We start from the raw sequence: 19,390 nt of genomic DNA on the forward strand, positions 1-19,390 counted from the left end.
TGTTCTTCAGTGTTGCTTGTTTTAGTGGCAGCAGAGTCATCAAGAGTTGACAGGGGTGTATGAAGGGGGGAACAAAGTGCGTGACTCTCACATCCACAGTCCCGACTGTGGTTTTGGTTAAATAGTAGACGTGTCGGAAGTCACTGTTTGCTTTTTCTGTATTAAACCAGACCACAATCTTACCCTAATACATTGCAGAATGTCTGTGAGTCTTTAAACATAGCCAGTACAAATTGAATAGTGCTGTCATCTCTACAACAGGATATTATAGTGTAAACTCTGATATTTTGATGAACATTGTACTGATATGATCAGTATTAATGTGTTTGCGACTTGGCTAAAATGTTAATTGATAACACATCCTCACAATGTAAATGACAAATGTAATCTTATGGCAAATACAAAAGCTATTTAGTGTTTCAATTTAGTTGTGTAGGACCATAATTGTATACTATACTACACTATATACTATATATTCAGTAGCACTGTAATTAGTCATGGATGTAAAATTTTCTTTTCAATAAAGTAGGTCCTACTAAGCATTGCCAGTTACTTAAATTTTCTAAATGGCACTTTAATATGAATCAAATTTTTATCTGCAAAAAAATCTATTATTTTAAGCTGCAGTGAGTAACTTCTACATGGGACTATGGAGAAATCTGAAAACAATGTGATTTTATTTTCTGGTCAATAGGACCCAAAATAACTCCACAACAATGTGACAGACATTTTATTTTATACATGACCCCATAAATTAAAAAATACAAGACTTGCCAACTATGTGACATCTGCTTAATGTCAGCATTTCAAATGTCTGGCGCTTCGTTAAGCAATTAGCTGATATGCATTTAAACAGCCTTTTAATTAGTTGCATATTTTTGTCTGACAGTAACATTTTTTTTCTCTGACCTGCAGATGCCGGTGAAACTGGAAGTGGCTTTCACTTTGTGCCCAATTTGTTGATGAAAAGAGGTCAACTTTTACTTGGTTGCTCAACCAATACGGAAGCTAAAATGGGTAAGAGTACATACAAGATATGCTTCTGTCTCAGTGTATTCATACGCTTTAGGAATGTGGAAAAACACAGGACTCGGTCGAGGAAAGAGGCTGAAACATTAATTAGACCTTTGGTATTAGGCCCTGTTCATTTCTTTTACTCTAAAAAAATGATACGGTTCAAGGCTTGGTCTTGACCTTGAACCTCAAGGTCACGGTGGGTGTTCTGGGGCTCAGGCACAGTTCCTTATCAGGTTATTTGAATTTGCTGAATTTATACGGAATTGTAAATGTTAAACTTCTAGGGACCCCAGGAGCTCCTGAAAAGCTGCTGAAGGTAAAAGTGGACTGTCAACAAATCAACAATGGTTTTTACTGTAATTGAATGTATTTTATATGTGTACAAATGAACAAAATCTTTTCACATCACGTGTTAACCTTTATATGCTGCAGATAATACCTTCCATGTAATCTATCATTGTCTGTTCATCTACAATAACATTGTTAGTTTTAAGGAAACACAACTGATTCCTTCGAGTCAGAGATAACTGTTTCTCTCAGAACAGAAGCTATTCAAAATAAGAAAACCTGAGTAAAAATATTTGAACTTCAACAACATGTACTCTGACTAGTTTCTGTAGATACAAGCTAAAACTTAAATGAGCCAGCTAAATTCCATATAGACAATCCAAACCACACGGTAAAAAAAGTAAATCAGTGTATTCTGAAGTAGAGGGCAGGTTGGGTTTCTGTCCAAGCCCGAGTCTAAGATACAAGGAAGAAAGTACAACCCAAACTCAACAGGCCAAAACCCAAACCCAACCAGACAAAGGTAAAGTCAGCTGAAAGACTGAGTTGGAGTTACCCTGCCTCGCAGTTACTATGATCACAGCTCGCCTGTGAACCCTGATACACGTGTGAAGGCACTGTTGAAAGGCACTGCCATGTTAAGTCGATAAGTCGCTGACGTGGCTGAACCCGACCAAAACAACATTTCTATGATGCCAGTTGCCTGAGCCTCCAGGTGTGATGAGCATCACAGAAATCTAGAGTCAGTGTTATTATAAGCAATGTGGGGTCCATACTCCAGTTACATTACAATAGACACACTGACTATATACAAGTTTACAATATACAAAGTTAGGAGACCTGGAAAAACTGACCCACACCCTCATTTCTCCCGCCTAGACTACTGCAACTCCCTCCTCTCCCTCACCTGCTTCCAACTGGTCTAAAACTCAGCAGCTAAGCTGCTCACTGCTTTTAATAGACGCCTTCACATAACCCTAGTTTTAGCTTCACTTCATTGGCTCCCTGTTCATTTTAGATATGATTTTAAGATTTTACTAATCACCTTTAAAGCTCAGCTTGGTCTCGCTCCAAGCTACATGAGCGAAATGCTGACCCCCTACAAGCCCGCTCGCAGCCTCAGCCTCCTCAAGTAGGTCCTTACTAGTTGTTCCAAAGTCGAGGCTCAATTCCATCAGGGCGCCTCGACTTTGGAACAGCCTGCCTGAGGAGATACGGCTGGCAGAGTCTGTGCCTTCTTTTAAGTCACTTTTAAAAACACATTTTTACAGACTTGCTATAATTTGATGTCGTCCTTTTATGTCTTTTAATCTCTGTTTTTATAAAGATTTGTGCCCTAAAAACCGTATTGTTGTTGGGATGCTGATTTCAATTTTCTGTTATTTGTATGTTTTTGTGAAAGCATTTTGTGAAGCTGCTTCTGAAGGTGCTATATAAATAAAATTATTAATCTTATTATTATCCTGCCTCTGCCACACCGGCATGATCTTCAGTTTCCTTTGAAAGTCAGAAACAAAGAGGAGCGTCCCACTCTTTTAGCATAGAAATGATACAAGAATAAATCATTTGGAATTTTTTCTTTGTGAGATAGAGCCCAGCAAGTTACATTTGGGCTCCGAGCAGGTCTGCACACAGGTACGATGGGCTTTTGCAATACTAGTACTTAACTGGCCACTTTACTTCAACCAGACCAAAACCCTAATGTCAAATGAATTGATTTGTACAAGCTAACCCATCCGGTTTTATAACTGAGTCCACCATTATCCTTGAGCGTTTATATTGATTAGAGCCATGATTTCATAAATTGCTGATGTACTGTAGAGTAGGATGTTTCAAAATAACATTCCTCACTTAAAGTTTAGTGTGAAATCCTCTGCTTGCTCAGCATAATTGTCAAGTGATGTAACTCTGGTACAAAGTTTTATGCTGTAATAATTTCTGGTCAGTGTGCTGCTGTACTGTATAAAAGACAGAGGAGATAATACTAAGAACTCCTAAACATTATTTTATTGATTCCTAAAATGAGATTTCAACTCACATTCATACACGCTACAGTTTATTTTGGGTGTGGGTGGTGGCTGCTACTCTCAATAAAATCATTTCACTTTACCTCAAATCATTCTGTCCACTTGGTGAAGATGTCTATGTTAGGAACGGGTAGCTGTGGACCTGGACCCAGGGTGGGACTGAGACAGTTGCCCAGTCAGTTTCTGCAAAAAAATGACTTTATCTTCTGCCTTCTGTTAAGAAAAGGTGAATTTACAGCAGCAACTTAATAAGTCGTTGGCGTAGTTACGGATTGTTCACTACATTACCAAAATGTCGCTGTCACCAGGAGCATATGGACAGGTGGGGCTGAGCCCAATTAAAAAAAAAGAATCCACGCCTAAACATAGTTCTTCCTCAAACACTATTGTTCCACGTTAATACATAATACATTGATTATATTGCAATAAATATGACCTATTCTGTATATCAACATTTTGATTTTTGAAAGTTAAAATAGTAATTTCAGTGATTCTGTTTGAATTTAGTGCATCGCACTATATTGGGGCAGGAGACCTCAGCGTGCACTTTCGCTGGCAGATTTACAGTATCATGTTATCTAGTGGTCAAAGGTAGGAACTGCAATGAGCGCCTGGTCTACTGCTCTACAGCTCTACTCTGCAGCCCTCTACTGTTTTCTTGAGTTAGTCCCTGGCCTAGTGGTTTGCGCGTCGGTCTTCCATACCCAAGGCTGTGGGTCACCGAGCAGTAAAATCACAACAACAACAAAGAGAGAGACGAAAGAAGCATTTCTCCTAAATCGCTTACTGCCCCTTTAAGCAGCTTGACCCTGATAGACCAAACATTCGTTGTGGTATGTTCATGTACTGTCTACTCTCTAAGGTAGTAATTATTAAACTTGATTACTATAATAAGAATGTAATATAATTAATTATTAAATAACGATATGAACAGTGGGCGTGGCTAGAGATTGAGTGCCTTGGGCCAGTGTCCCAATAGAATTTACGATGGATCGCTACTGGCTGTCACGCTGAACGTAACACAAAACCCTTTTCTATAATCTGGCAGTTCAACAAAGCATTGCTTAGTAGTCAATATGAAAAATAAAATAACAAATTGTAAATACTCGTATTGAACAACCAAATATGGCGTCTCTTCCTCCAGTGTCAATGTAGAACACTCCATCCACAATCACATAGAGATTGATAGTATAGTTATTGTCGGGCTGCAGTGCATAAACCCCTCATTGCAAAGGTGAAAGCACATTTGAGTGTTCAGGGGTGCAAACACCAGGGAAACTGGCCTACAGAGATGTGATGTTCAGATGAGCCATATTTACTACGAGTGGGTGAGTGAACGCTACACGAATGGATGCTTGACCCCCACTGTGAGGGGATCCGGTGGCTCTGTTATGTTGTAGGGGCAGTTTTCCTGGCTCAGTTTGAGTCTCTGTATAGCCAATAATAACCATGAGAAATCTGAAATCACCAATTTACTTTTCACTGTCAGAATCTCCAGCTGCTGACTATTATATCTGCTGGACATTTGCCCTATCTCTCCCAATGTCACGCATCGTTTTCAGACTATATGATTATTGCTCTGTGTGATGAAACCACTGCAGAATAGTGATTGCTGGCTTTTCATGCAGCACCATCTTCAGGTCATAGTTTCTAAATATTATCCTATGGCAAACGTGATACCTGCTAAATATTAGCAATGTTATTCACTGTCTCAGTGCAGATATTACCATTAGGACACTTCCAAGTCGTGCCCTGTGTACACTGTGTGCTTACAGCTACAGTGTTTTCTACAGGGTAGTGTTGTCTCAAGTCAAAAATGGTCATTGTGCACTCAACAGAAAATGTATTTCTCTGTGTGCATAACCTATTTCACATGAATGGAAATTAGGGACACAATAAGCACCAGAGATGTTTCCTCCTCCCTTGGTCTCCATTTTCACAAGTCTGAAAATTGGTTGGTGGCCATCCCCAATTTTGAAATTAAGTGTGACAAGTGTCCAGCATTTATTTCACACTCAACTTTTTTGAAATGTTATGAGTGCACTGGATATTGCCATAATTGTCAGTGTGAACAAACTTATTCACTCAATATACAAATTGAGACACTGATTGCTAACATTTTAGCATGCTGATGTTAGAGAATATGCTCCAAAGCATGGTGGATGGTGATGTGTTGGTGATGTAATGTTGTGTATGTGCCTTTTTTTATATTGTTCATGAATTTAAATTTTGTAATCGTATGTTGTCAGTGTACATTAAAAACTAACTCAATAAAAAAAACATGACAGCTAAAATCTGAATTAGCCTTTTTTATGTTTATGATCGTGATGGGCACATTCAGCCTGGTTGTCCTCTAAACCTGCATGATATATTGTTTGATGTATGGGTTTCCCGTCGTGCCTCATGCTGTAAATAAGCAATGATCAAATGCTGTAGAGGCCACTATTAAATGATGCCTCCTCATAACATGTGGCACGACAGGTCAATAATGCAGTGATTTGTCCCATTGGACCAATAAGTGAAACCACTGGACAACTTGATGACAGCACGTTTATACGCCTCTTGCCGGCCAAATCCACAATGTGGTAAAAGTACCCAGCACATTTAATTTCTCTCTGCCTGGCTCCCGCCTCACTGTTTGTTAATCGCTCTGGCTTCAGGTTAGTTACCTTGACAACACGTTCATTCCTCTCCTTCCCAATCAAACTCTCCCTCAGCACACACAGGGGAGGGAATTTGTTGCAATACATCTCGCATCTCCCCAGCGGCATATTAATGCTCAAGTTGTCCGTCCGGGCAGGGATCTGTAAACGCTTGAGAATGTTATGAAGCGCCTCAGACATAAACCCCAGAAATGCCACATTAATTTGAGGGATTTTGAAGAAGACCAAAACCCCAGTGGCTGTGGAGGGTCACATTATTTTATTTTGTTGTTAATTATATGTTTTGCATCTATCTTTTTTTGTATTAGTATTCAAATTGTTTATCAGTACCCGATTTCTTTTTTATCTCTCTGTCTCTCTGTGTGCCTTTTTTCTCGTTTCCTCTCCAAAATACTTTCTCCCTCCCTGCCTTTGTGTTGTCTGCCAGCACGCTCTGTGGTTAGGGGGATGTTGTTTTTGCGAGTAGGGGAAGGGCACGTCTTGCAAATGGACATGTCATGTGGAGCAATGCCCAGCCAGTTGCACTGGAGAGAGCCCTGGGGCCTCGAGCAGAGCAGCCAGGCAGGCAAAGAGAAAGGGGAACTATCTTTGGCCAGGCGAGCCAGGATGCTCCCTGGGCCAAGTACGGAAAAGATGGACAGAGTAGGAGAGAGATGGAGAGAGGACAGAGAGGGGGTCGGGTGATGTTGATGTTGCTGGCAAACAAATGTACTCTGCTGCATTATGGGAAGCCATGGACAATGAATTCTAGGAAGCCACACGTTTTTTTTTATAAAAACCCATTTCAGACTGCAAAATTGCATTTCACATTATGGTGCCTATATGTGCTGTGTTAAAAAAAATACAACTAAAAGGCACAGTAACAACATATTTGGACAGTTAAATCCCAGATTATATCTTTGAGCAAATCTGCTCATTTTTTGACACATTTACGTGTCACAAAAATGATTCATTATCTTCTTTTTTTTCTGATCTTACCATAACTCAAACTATGTTTTGGTGCATCAAAGCTTGTATTGGTACTGAGCTCCATCTCTTCATGTCCGACTTGCCCCCTGCCGGCTGTGCTCCATCTCCTTCAATAGTATATCATCATATCACACTTATATCTTTTTTAATCTCCCAGTAAATGCATAGCATATAGGCCAAACCAATGTTAACAACACGCTTTATGACGTGATGATTGATTCCAGTAACATACTGGTATCAATCATCAGATGTCATGATCAAACTCACGTCATCAAGACATAACCCTAACTAACCCTGAGTTCATACTGACTTCCTCAATAAGAGATTTTGTGGCAATACAACTTCTGCCACTGATTCAGAAAGATAATAGTAATAATTCACATTACTACAAGAGTTTAGTTGTAAGCCTAAATATAAAGCAGCTTGTTTTAGGCATTGTAAAAAAAATGACTTATTCTATCTTTTTCTTGTGAGGACAGTCTCATTTTGCCTTGTGCTAAACTGAAATGTTCTGCTTTATATAACTCACAACATAATAAAACAAAGGTGACCGACGAGGCAACGATCGAGTGAAAGACAGGGTACAAGGAGGAAAGAAAGGGGTGGGGGGGTGGAAAGGTATAAAGTGAGGGAGGGAAAGCAAATCTAGATGAGAAGCAAAGGGCAACTGAGGTGAGGAGAGAGAGAGCGGTCCAAGGAGGGGGGAGTGAAACCAGCCGAGCGTATCACTTTAATGAAGTATCATGACTCCCTCACTCTCCGTGTGTCCTCCTGCTCTCTTGACGCCACGGTGTCATCCCGACAGGGAGGGTGTTGCTGTGACTGCCGCCAAGCCGAGCCTGTCATAGTGGAAATTCTGAACTAATTAGGAAACATGACCCGGGATCTGGAGGGCCTGAAGTGCATTAAGGGGGGGCGTAATGTGATTCTCAGGTATTTCCCCTGAAATTAGCAAGAGTCTGTGTTATTAATTACGCATGATGGAATCAATATTCCCCACCTTTTGCTCCATATTCCCTCTGTGCCCATGTCTGATTTGCTATTTGGGGTCCAGCTCTTTCTGCATTCAGAAAACGTATTATGATAACAACAATATGTCTTCATAATCATGATGAAAATACATAGAATTCAATTGAGAAGGAATTAGGCCGATATCATTGATGATTATTGTACATCCATATCACATGAATGTCATTCTTCCACGCTCTCCTCCATTATTACTTCTGTTTCAAGCAGCAACAGGCAGAGGATTTCCCAAAAAGCTCGGCCTCTATAATTATATCAGAGCTGTATAAAATAACAGGCTGCTCCCTCCCCTCCCTGTCCTCTCTCCCTTATAAGTAGAGTGTGTGTGTGTTTGTGTGTGTGTGTGTGTGTGTGTGTGTGTGTGTGAGATAGAGACAGAAAAAATGAAGAAAAAAAAATCAATGACAATGAACTAAAGAAACATGCAAAAAGAAAAGAAGCGGAGATGCGGAAGGGGAAGCCACTTTGAAGCACCTTTTAATTAGGGTTCTCACAATGGGAGACATACTGTAATGATAACATGGCAGAGAGAGGCTCCTGTTGCCTCTCCAGGCAGCAGAAGTCCCCGATTTATGGAGAGCGAGGGAGAGTCCTCTCAGGTATGTTTAAGCCACAGCTCCGAGCTCCTGGCAACATGGATTCCACCGGAAAGGCCGTCTCCAGACAAGCTGTGAATTTTCCTATTTTAGGATTTAGACTCTCAGTCTGCTGTAAGCACAGGTGGGTGCGTAACTCTGCCCTTCACCAGCACCTTCCTCAACACCTGCATATGCCGCAGTTATTAAATATGTGGGCTATTGATCAGATGTGTTTAGATTCACGTCGAAAGAGGAGATTGTCCGAGTCAGCTGCGTTCACAACCGCAGGAAAATGTCCGCAACCTTCTGTGGCGTCTGAACAGCAGGAGGCAGGACATGACGATATCTCGAGAGATTTTCCCGTTGTATTCTCACAAGCTCACTCAGACATTTTCCGGTTATGTTTGGAGGGGCAGGAAAAGGATCAAGACAACGACTGGAGAGACATTTGTGGACATTCGCATTCTCACATAGAGAAATGTTCAGGAAAATGTCCGCACTTCAGTGCGTCTGAAAGCCTCCAGTTAATCCAACATGCTGCAGCACGAGTTCTGACAGAAACTGGAAAAACAGATCATATTTCTCCAGTGTTAGCATTGGCTTCCTGTAAAATTCAGAATACAAAACTGCAGCGGCAAAACTACCGCACTAACTCACGTGCTTTCAACTAACACAATGAATTGCAGCTTCTTCTGTGAACATTTGTTCCAGAGGAAGAAGGTTTGCCGTAATCTTGAACAAAAGTGAGCGAGACACAGCGACTTACTCGACTAAACTCTCAGCTCTTTAATGATGCATGAGTATTTTTGACAGAACTGTTGCTAAGCAGGGTAGGTGATTAGTTGTTGTTTTTTTCCCGTGGAGAAATTTCTCCCCTCTGTGGAGTTTTAACTATTGACTATTTCATGTATTTGAGTAATTACCTAATTTTGATGACGATTAAAATAAAATAAACATGGCTGACTCATTGCGCACGGGCTTATGGCTTAAGGAAAGAAAATTATCGAGAAATGTTGAACAGAATGAAGCGGTATAGGAAAATGCACTCCTATCCATCCATCTGTTCCATTTTAGATTCTTTATGTTCCTCCCCCTTCCCCCCTCTCCTCGAGTATCAGCACAGCTCTGGGTGGTCCCCTCCACTGCAGACAAACACATCCATGCCTTTGGGCAAAGCAACAGGCGCAACATTTTCGTCTGCAATAATTCCACTCTGTGTCCAAGCAAGGACTTTCATCTCTCGCAAATGGACCGTGTGGCCTTTAAGCAACTAACCAAGACATAACGATAGCTGTGGGGGTGGGGGCTCGAGGTGGGTTGATGGCCGCTGGAGGAATGCTGCAGTTTGTTAGGACTGTTTGATCGCTATATAGGGGCACTGCTGTGCTCTGGATGCTGTAGCCCTGTATCCTGTGGTGGCACATGGCTCCCGTTTCACGCTGTCCTTCCATTTTGAGTCAGTGACTGACAACGTGGTGTGTGTTTCTTGACATTTCTGGCTACCCACAGGGCAAGTGTGTTTGTGTGTGTGTGTGTGTGTGTGTGTGTGTGTGTGTGCGCTTGCGTGCGTGCATGTGCACATCTGACCGCTACCCAGCATCCAACGCTTTTCCATCTTTTGCCACTTCTTCTTCTCCCTTGATAGCGATGTTTTTTGTTGCAGGATGTCAAATGGGTTTTACATGTTTCACAAGTGAGCTCCATCCACCAAATACACGTGGCAAAGTGCTTTTCCACATGTCCCACCTTTGTGACACCTGCACATTTGCGGACATTTGTAAGGATGTGTATGTTTGTGTGGAGAGAGAAGAAATGAATCCCCCAGACACACAGTGGGTAATGAAGTGATAATTCTTTTACTGCCCACTGTTAGGAAACTCTTCCTGACTTTGATAGATGTGTCTGACCCAATAATATGACATTTCCTCTCTGTAGCAGGAACTCGACTTGAAATGTCAGACTGCCACTGCCCCCTCCTGTGTCCTCTGTTTCCCCTTTCTCTTGTCTGACTGCACGGGCGTGCATGTATGTGTGTGTGTACACGTGTGTCCTGTCTCCAAGGTAACAGCAGGGTGGAAAGTCAGGTAACCACATGGCAGAAAATGCAGCATTTTCGCTGTACTTCTGCTCCCTCTTGGTTTTGTTTTTTGTTTTGTTGTCTTTCTTCTCTTTTTTTCTTGTGACAGCTTGTCAAAGGCTGTTTCTGATTTGTCTTTTCAACACAGCAGAGACCATCAGTTTTAGTAATGTCAGTGTCCATCAACCCGGGCTTGATAGGAAAAAGCATTCAGCAAAGTGTTCCATTCAATTCTTAGTCACTCTGTTAACTGCACAGGTATTTTTAAAGAAGGGAAAATGAGAGAGTCATCAAAGGTCTCTGCAGAACAACTGCTATGACGAATGTAAGTAGATGACATTTCTTTGACTTATTTGAATTTACTTGCTGAAGCTCTAGTGTTTGCACTCACCCTTTCTTCTTCAAGACCAGTCTTACAGCACAGACACTCCAGAAAGCTGTGATCTTATCCAGGATTTAACAATCGCATGACCATGACCAAAAAGTCTCTTTGTAACTACTCTGGTTAACACCTGTAATGATGGAAGGACTTTTAATAAGTAAAATCACAAATACACAATGTAGTGAACATGTGAAGATAGTAACTTTCAATTCAATTCAATTCAATTGTATTTGTATCGCGCCATATCACAACATACATCGTCTCAAGGCACTTTACATAGTGAGATTGAGACCTCATGATGTTACAGACAAAAAACCCAACAGTTCCCACAAAGAGCAAGCACTAGGCGAATGTGCAGGAGAAAAAAAATCCCTTTTGACAGAAGGAAATCTAAAACAGAACCGGACTCTGGTGTGGGCGGCCAGCGACGATAAGGGGAAGAGAAGAGAGAAGAGAGAGAGAGAGCAGTTGTATAGTAATTGCTTTAATCTCTACCAGACTGATACCTATAATTACAAAAAAGAACTGACACTTATGCTATGATGTTCTTATTATTATTAATAATAATAATCCCCCAGCAGGTTCGCTCTATAGCAGCACTACAAAGAGATGGTTCAGTAAACACCAGAGCCGCTCTAACTATAATCTTTATCTAAGGTTTTTTAAGTCTAACTTTAAATGTAGAGGCCAGGGCGTCCCTGGTTCCAGAGGAGAGGAGCCTGGTGGCTGAAGGCTCTGCCTCCCGTTCTACTCTTACACACTCAGGAACCACAAGTAGTCCTGAGTTCACAGCAGGATTTTGAATTGTATTCTGAATTTTACAGGAAGCCAATGCTAACACTGGAGAAATATGATCTGTTTTTCTAGTTTCTGTCAGAACTCGTGCTGCAGCATGTTGGATTAACTGGAGGCTTTCAGACATGCACTGAAGTCCGGACATTTTCCTGAACTTTTCAGGCTCTATGTGAGAATGCGAATGTCCACAAATGTCTCTCCGGTCGTTGTCTTGATCCTTTTCCTGCCCCTCCAAACATAACCGGATAATGTCTGAGTGAGCTTGTGAGAATACAGCAGGAAAATCTCTCGAGATATCCTCATGTCCTGCCTCCTGCTGTTCAGACGCCATAGAAGGTTGCGGACATTTTCCTGCGGTTGTGAACGCAGCTGACTCGGACAATCTCCTGCTGTGTTCTTCATATGTGAACGGCAAAACGTCCGACAAATGTCAGACATTTTACTTAGTTTGGTTAACGGAATAAGAAACAATTTCCATACGTTCTTATTTGCCGTGACGCCGTGAATTTTACTCTGGAGTCACTGGGCTGTTTTTAATCTCGAAGACGCCTGAAGGTGCTATCAAAAGTCCCATTATTGTAACCATGTCCACATAGCCTCAAAAGATTTTAAATTGTGTTTTAGTGCTGCCATTTGTTAATTTCCGAACCTAACATGGCCACTTTAGAGTGTTCAATCCAAGAAACAAAGCTTGATTATCACTAGATGTCATAACAGATATAACTGGGGAAATTATGTATCGTAAATCAAAGATGATGACTCAAACCACTTGACAAGAAAGCTTGGGTCCAATAGACACAACAGGGAATAGAAACAGACAGTGTTCTGCTGCATGATGGTCTGCTTGGGCAAAGAAATAGAGGTGACAGAATTAAAAGCAATGAAATGGTCACTATGCCTCAAATGAAAGGGGCGTCATTGAACAGCATCTGAAACCCCCACGCTCCCCAGCATCCTAACGTCACAATTTGGGGTCTGAGTCCAGCGATTCTGGTGACTTAATTTTTTTTTGATGTTCAATTAGAACCAGGCAACAGGATCCTGAATGGGTTTTCAGTCTTCTTTCTCTCACAGCTTAATCAAATCATTTTTTCGCCAAGTTATAATAGTCCACAAAAGCATCATAGTGTCACACTGTTTGGTTTGTGTCCACAAAATGTTATGATGTCTCACATGAGCATCCACACCTATTTTTTTAATTTTTTTTTAATGACAGTTGCAAGGGGATCTGTCTTTCTGGATGTCTCTCACTCCTTCTATGCCATCTACACTCTTCTTTTTTTGTGTCATAAACACGGGAGTCCTATGAGGCCTTGTGTGACACAGATCCAAGTTGACAACTTGAAATAACAGTTCTTCTGCCTGGTTCCTTCAGACAAATTCACAGTAGCTGTAGTGTTAAATGGAGTGTGCTGCAGACCAGGGAGGCACAGGTGCACTCTGACAGTGTGGCGACTTCACCTCAACACCCCTATCCTACAATCATCAATCCCACATTGCGCCCAGCCCTCCTCTTTTCCCTCTGTCATGTTCCACCATGTTAATTTCCACCCGGTGGCACCTGCCACCTGCTTTACTGTCATCTGTCTGCCATGACTTGTCATTTTTTTCCTCGGGTAAACCTGGAGTGGAATACGGGTTCCTAATGTCAGTGCCCCCTCTATTTACATACTGCAGTCAGGATGTAGATTTAGTTTCACACTTGACCAATTAGAAAATTTCATTTTAACTAGTATTTTTGCATAAAGCAACCATCAACACTTTATCATTGCCTAAGACTTAATTAAAGCCAGACAAATTCAGACTGTAACCCACACTGCTTTCTAGTTAATCATGCTACAAGCATGGACATTTATCTTGCAGCCATGATTCCTGGAAGTTGCATCATTTATTTTCCCCAAAATTTCAGCTCTTGCAATACAATATTTGCCAACACAAAAAACAACAACACCATTAGACGCTTAAATGGTGATGTTTATGCACAAATGGTACCCCGTTATGTTTAAAGAAATTGGTTAAATTGGTTATGTATTGAAAACCCATTTCACTCCCTACAAATTCAGTGCAGTAAATATATGTAGGACTTCCTTTGTTTGGGGAAAAAAGACAAAACAATATTGCTAGAAAACATAATTTTCTGAACAAAATTTTGTGGGGAAAACAAATTCAGCAAATTCTCCAGCAGTTTCCAGGAGACTGTGTAACTTGTGTTGCTAACACGAATCGCTAAGTTTGCAAGCTACTCAGCTTATTAGTAAAATAGCACAATGAAACAAATATAGTTGATATTTTCATTCTCTAAGTAAAAAAAAGTTTTGTTATTTCAGCTGGACCCAAGGTAATTTAAAAGATCTAAACAAACATGACATTATTTCACAGCCCTCACAATAGCCTTCTCTATTAAACAAGCTGTTCTATATTTTTTTCTGCATTCCTGTAATGCAAATGTGCTGAGCCTCAAACAATAACCAGGCCACTCCAACTTTTTGTGTCACATTGTGCATACATCTGTTGAAAGCCCAATAATACATGACCCTTGTGTACAGCCCGTTTCTCATCAACCAAGCCATTGTGGTGGAACCCACCTCTCTGATTGCTTTCCCTTCTTGCTGTGCACATTTCTTTCATTTTCTCCAATGCCCTCCTCTATTCAGCCTTTTGTTTCAAAGCATCAACTTTAATTACTTTAGCGCGCGGCGTGAGCTTTGCATGGCGGCGTTCGCTCAGGACTGGCACTGGGGAATGTGGGGAGAGATGATTTGTATTAATGATGGGTGGCGATGAAGGGGGAATGACGAAAGGGAGGAAAACGATATGAGACAGAAGGAGAGGAGGGGTTTGTCAGGAGAAATGTGGCTGATGAGTCCCAGATCATGGCTCAAATGAAGCTTGACCAATGTTTTACCTTTCAGCCTATAATCAATTGTTTATACGTCCATCAGGGTTATTTATGCATGCTTGAGTAGAATCCTCAAAGCCACACTGTCATGTAAAACCTAAAATATTAAGTGGAGAATGGTATGTGGGTTTTTTTAAATAAGAAAAATATGCTCAATAAAACATCTTTGCCATTTAGCAGCACATGTGGTAGCTTTCCCCCATCCTTCAGTTCACGCGTCACCACACTCGAACGCTAACATACTTAGGCCGTAGGCGTCGCAAACTGTGAAGCAGCTCATCAAATGTTGCTGATGCAAATCCAGAGCATGTTAACAGACACAAGGTGAGCTTGCTCACTCTTTCAGGCCTTCGGATGGCGTTGGCCTCCAATGGGAGCTAAGTGTTGATCAATGCAGTGAGTGTGGCAGGACGGAGGGAGGGGAGCAAAAACAGAGGAGGGAAAGGCCACTACCATCGCTCTTCCATGACGCTGAGGATTTGGATTCGCTGGGCTCCCGGGCTAAATTAAAACAACTGGCGTCCCATTGATTCCAGCACTGACAGGGACCATACATCACCCCACAGCCAGGGAGAAAGGAAGAGAAAGTAAAGAGGTAAAGAAGAGCGTGGGGTAATAGAGAAGCAAAGAGCACATTCAAGAAAATGATAGCCAAAATGAAAGCGAGGAGAAAAGACATAAGGTGGGTAAAAGGGAAAGAAGTGATTAGAGAAGGGACAACTATTGAAAAGAAAGGTGATGACGGGAGTTGGTGAAAAGAGCAGTAGGAAAGAGGAAGGGGGGGGGGGGGTGAGATGGCAGACGTAAGATGTAAGTGACTGTCCAATGACAAGTCAATTTATATCTTAGGCATGGCTGACTAGGAGGCAGAGAGAACTTTTTGGTTGGGAATTAGAGGCGCAGAATGGTGGCAGCACTGACATTTACGTTTACAAAGCTGTTGAGATGCAGAAATCCAGTTGGGACAGCTGGGAATAGAAAAGTAAGAGATAATAGGGGGTTAGAGCATTTCGGTGTCTCTTCATTATATTCAGATCAGCCCCCCCCCCCCCCACACACACACCTTTTCTCACAATTTAATTACCAATTATCTAACAACAATATCTTTAGAACCGCAATCTATCTTATCCCACTGTCATATTTAAAATCTCCATCCTTAAAGTCTATGAAAAGAGTTGTTTCACTTATCGAGTTGAAATTGGCAGGGTTATTGTTCTTCATCATCGAGCTCTTTGATGAGCTTTCCACATTAGGTGTTGCAGAAAGAAGGAGAACTGAACCTGTAAAGCGTTGCTCTGAATGAGAGCTGTTGTATTGATTCTGTCATTGCTGATTTACTGCAGTAGTTTACAGTGATGTTAAAAATGTGAAATGCACTATGCTATTCCCCTTTTTCTATATCTGTAAATGATTTGTTATTTTTTGTCTGAATTGTCTTTATTCAACTTTCTTTTGATGTCACCAATTCACAAAATGCCACAATAGAGCCACATGTCACCACAAATGTACATCCCCATCTGTTGGGCAGGTAAAACTTGCCTTATTTGCAATAGATATGTGGTGAGTGGTGAAAGGGATTATAATTTGTCATAGTTTTTAAAGGCAACTTTGATGGTGCTGCACCAAGAAGCAAAAGTGAAAGCTACAATATGCAAGTTTCACAACGAATGCAGGAATCAGGAGTTTGATGGGGGTGAGTCAGCCGCAGAAGCTCCTTCCAGCAGCTAATAATAGCTTGAAGCCTCGGTGACGGAGGAATGGTAGAGCCAAAGTATGTTCAGGCATTGATAGACAGCTGTGACTTTGGCCTTCTCTGATTGGTTAGAAGGTCAAGGCTCACTGCTGGCCTGTTCCTTTGACAGCACTTAACACGTTTAGATATGTTTTGGAGCATTGAATAGAATTCCCAGCGCACAGCCATGTTAGTAATCAGGTGCTGGTTGGTGGCAGGAACACCATGACTGAAATGACTTCACTGCAACTTTAATAAAGAGCGAACAACGTGTTTCGCCTGTAGCCTCTTCAGGTGTGCTCGGAGAAATACATACGCACTCACAGGTGTGATACATACGTATGGGTCACATGGCTAATTGTGTCTTAATCGTGAATTGTGAAATGAAAGCTACATTCTACAAGTTTTCAACCTGACCGTGTAGCTGCTTTCAGACATGCAAAGAAGTTTGGACATTTTCCTGAAGTTTTCTTGAAGGGCTGTATTTGAGAACACAAACGTCCACAAATATTGCTAGTTACATTTAAATAAAATGTGACATTACAGCAAGAACAACTCAAGAAGACCCACGGCGTGGTGTTCACAACTCATAATGTTCACATCCCGTAGAGTCAGTTTGTGAGAAGTATACATAAAGAAGGAATTATCAAACCAAGGCTAAAGATGTTCATCCAGGCCTCTTGGATGAGAGGTGAAACGTCTTCAAGAAACTACAACCAAGACCAGTTCCTCTTGATTCAACACCCTTGGCTAAAGATTTTACTGACTGCTTTAGGGGATATGAACCGACACCTATTGATTGGAAATTCTAGCACTTCAAGTGTGAATCATTTGTCGTCCTCTTCTTCAAAAGAGACAGAATTGTCAGAAACATAGTTGTCAGCATGACACATTCAGGACAGAAATATGATATTCTAGACTTCATTAACTATACATGTCATTTACATGTTGTGATGCCCAGGGGGCTTCATGTATTTACTGTAGATCAAACAAACCACATTCTCAAACTGAGAGTTTCTTAGCATTTGGCAAAATGGAAATATGGATTGAGCCATTGCTCAAGTACTACAGGAAAAACCATGCGGCAGATACTTACTTTGATTAACCCGCTCTTAAGAAGCTAGGCATTTGGATTTATGAATTGAACAAAATGGAACATTCTGGATTCAATGAAACGCAGGATTTGAGTTCCTTTTTAGTGATTTGAAAACATTAAGTCATAGCTCTCTCCATACATTTGATTTGGGCTCTTTGAGAGATGAGCCACTACGTCATCAGGCACATCCATTCATTGGTGTAGACAGAGGGACATGTGTAAGACTGAATATATCCCTGTCAAGAAATTTTCCCTTTTTTTTAAAGAGATTTTATAAGGTAATTTGTTTTTTATTATTATCATAATATCATGTGAAATGGTTTAATTCATGTTAACACTGCCATGTTGAAAACACAGTGAATGAAAAGCACCAGAGGGGAGATGCATACCCTTCGTGTGTGTTGTATTTTCTACTATATATTCATTATATTATTCTACATTTTTCCTGCCAGAGTTTCTTGATGATACATATTTTTTTTACACAACACAAAGGTATCTAACTTAGTTTTGAGCTTTTGCCTTATTGTAGAGTTGTATGTGGTGCTCTTTACCGAGGGGGTTCCTCTCTTTCTCTCTCTGTCACTATGCTTCCATCAACCAATTTCTAGGCGCATTTTGAAGTATCACATTAGAAAAAGTTGATGGAAATGGCAAAACTCTGAAAAAAACTAATTTGCAAAAACGTTTTTTTACGCTTGCTTGAGGTGGTTTTTGCCTCTTGCACAAAAAAGGGTTAATTTGCAAAATACGAGATGGACACGTTCTAACGTAGTGGACATTCAACTGACATGAATGATTAGCTGACCCCGCTGTCGGAGTCTTGCCCCGAGCTATGGCTCCTGGAGGCCCCATGTCGTATGGGTTTGTTCACAAGGCAACTGTTCTTTTGTTGGCGGTTTGCAACCACTTCTACTGTTCTATTACTGCCATGTTAAGGTAGGAGTATGTAGCCTAAACCGCCATCTTCTGATGAAACTGGTGTCGTTTATTTGCTCCAAACCAGTTGAGGAAACATAATCATTGGCATTTACAGAGCCATGTACACAAAGCAAAATAAAAGTCCTTGCCCTGCAGACAGAGAAGGTCAGACATAGAGAATTCAAGGACTTCATCATGCAAACCCTCGGTAAAAGGTTAATTCTGGATATTTTCAGTCTGAGATTTATTACCTCCCTTGCGGAGTTGGTGGCGTCATGTTTTTACCTTTTGTGTGTGTCTCATTGCACATCAGAACATTTGTTGCCCCAAACTTTGTAGTGTGGTCATTGGGCATGAAAAAAATTCATGAATTTTTCATATTATTTAAAAAAAAAGCAAGAATGACATTCTCGCATTGATAAATCCTCAGGGACTGGGAATTTCTAGAAGACATTTTTTACATTGGAATACATCCTTCTGCTTGAGCACAGTTTCAAATAATGCACTGTAATAAAGTAATGCACACTGTTTAAATTTTGCATTTAGTGTGCAACACTCTGGTAATGTGCAGTATATATCTCAAATTAGAGAGTGCAGATGAAACAGACATCACTCATTCTGCTGTATAATGGCCATAGATGTAATCAGCTAAAAGGGGGAAAACCTCATATATCCCAGATGCAGTTTTGTATGACATGGGAAGTGTACATTGATGAGGTCCATTCAGATTCCAACATTACCTCATTAAAGTTTGAATGTGATATGCTTAAAAAATGTGTTGCTTGAAATATTTATACTAGAGGCAGACAGGGGGAAATAGTTAAATAAATAAATGACATTGTGTTGTTGGCGTTAACCATACTTCACCCTGCTGGTGTTGTTCTATGATCTAGGCAGACGGATGACATGTTGATTCTATTAGT

This window comes from Scophthalmus maximus, chromosome 22 (assembly GCF_022379125.1).
Source record: "Scophthalmus maximus strain ysfricsl-2021 chromosome 22, ASM2237912v1, whole genome shotgun sequence".
NCBI lineage: Eukaryota > Metazoa > Chordata > Actinopteri > Pleuronectiformes > Scophthalmidae > Scophthalmus > Scophthalmus maximus.